Here is a 2,214-nt window from a genome sequence, read left to right as displayed (position 1 = left end):
ACACCGAGGGTTGCAATCCCGTTGCCGGTCAGTAAAAAAGACAAAAAGGAAAAAAAAATTGTATTAAAGAGGTGATAAGTATTCATCATAACAATATAGAAATCTTCTGTTAGAAAATAGCCAATATGTATGTAATAAAGATAAACTAAAGCAGGTAAGTTTATCCTGTATTGTAAATGATTCTAAATTCACTAGAATAAAATAAAGACTTATGTAAAATTACATGAAGCAAAATTGTAAGTTTCTAAGTAACTTACACATTTAGACTATATTTTCAGCCCTGAATTGATGCTTCCACTCCAGGAGAAGAGGAGGCATGAGAGGGTGGGAAAGAAATGTTGTCTAGTTTGACTCTACATGACTGAAATTCATGAAAGATAATTGACAAGTTTCACTTTGTAGTGCCCAGCCTGGATTTCAAGTCAGTTAGTTTAAATCATCCCACGTGGTGAAGTTTATCCATTTACAACACATTTAAATCTGGTATATCCACAGCTACATAGCATTAACAGCAGGTCAACAGAAAATCACATCTGAAATTCAAAATAAACAAGAAAAAGACCAGTCAATCTTAGGCTTGTTAAGTGCATTTTTATTGATTGTATTTTCTTCCTTCAGCATGAATCCAAAGGACAAAAACTGGTCCTGTGGCTTTTAGTCTTTCATTATCCCAAACAAAAAAGAAGGATGGTATTAAGAACATGCACATAAAATAGCTGTTTCTGCAAAAATGATCACCTTCCTCATAGCTTCATAATTTACTCCCAGTCCATAAGGTCCTCAGTTCCTGTGATCGCAATGATGGATTGCTCCACTTCAGCTACAACGGGCAAAGATGCTGCAATGTATCACTCTGCAGGATATACAATAGAACAAACGAACCAGCAGGACTGAATGGCAAACAGGAATGCCAAGGGAATTCTCTTCAGTGGAAGAGTAGATAGTCCCTGGAATTATGTAAAATGCAGCTTGTAAATACCACTCCCATTGTGGACACGTGCATGAGCAACTTGACAGAAAAGGGCAACACTGGCATAGAAGAATGCAAAAATAGTTTCCACTTCAGTGCCCAATTTTTCACACTGCCAGATTTTGTGTTAAACAAAGCTCTAGCTCTATGCTCAAAGAATTACTGAAAATGTACATATATATATTTGAGGACAGAGGGAAACTGTTTATGCTTTCATCATTGAGGTTTGGTTTACTCTGAAGCTTTTAATTTGATACTAAGGTAACACAAAATTGTTCAGAAATCCTAGTTTAAATCAATTTCTAGGATCACCTCCTATCTCTTTGCAAGTCCATATTAAATTTTAACTGACTGAATTAGCACGTGAAACAGTGTCCTCTAAATTTTAACCCTCCTGTTTATTCTTCCATCCATTAACAAAAGGAGCCTTGAATTTTCAAACTACACCAGCGGATATACTCACTCCCACCACTTCCATGTGCAGGTTGTATGGGAAGGGAAAAATTCTAACTAACTTTACCTTTCACATCTGATACAATCTAACAGAATTCTGCCCTGTACAGAATAAAGCTAAACACTTATGTACTATAGGACCTTAGTAGCCAGGGCCTCATATCAGCCAGAAGTAAGAGTGGTTAGTAGCAATTCCTCTGAGTTTGTAGCAATTAGCAGGAACACCTCCTTGGCCAACTCTTAAAGCCAATTTATGGGTCCCTTTTGCCAGGTTCTTCTCTATCCCTGTTTGGTTGGTTGGTTGGTTAGTTGGTTGGTTGGTTGGTTGGTCAGTTGGTGGTGGTTGTTTTTTTTTTCCTTTAACTTTTATGCAACAAACTTGTTCTTTCCCCTCCATACTAACAGGGGCAGTAGCATAAAATAAAACAAAACTCATAGGAAGTAGCCTAATGGAAGTCTAGGAGCCCATCTCTACAATCCTGCCACATTTAATTACTATAGTCATAAAACAGACTGTGTGTGTGTGTCTGTGTGTGTGTGTGTGTGTTAGGGAAAGGGGATAATCTATAATCTTGTTTGAAGTGATTGGCCTTCCTGACAGATTCAGTGACCTTTTAAGGGAATGAAACGAAGATGTGGGTTCCATCTTTTAATACTGAAGTAGCCACATTTGATGTTATTTACTTTTTTTATACTTTGTGGGTTTTTATTTTTATTTTTTTCAAATTTCTGGTTCAGAAAAGGAAAAATGAACCTAAGGGAGAAATGGTCATCATAAAATTATATTTTGT

The sequence above is a fragment of the Galeopterus variegatus genome, unplaced genomic scaffold (assembly GCF_000696425.1).
Source record: "Galeopterus variegatus unplaced genomic scaffold, G_variegatus-3.0.2 Scaffold1328, whole genome shotgun sequence".
NCBI classification, from domain to species: Eukaryota; Metazoa; Chordata; class Mammalia; order Dermoptera; family Cynocephalidae; genus Galeopterus; species Galeopterus variegatus.
Note: the sequence above shows the minus strand (reverse complement) of the source record.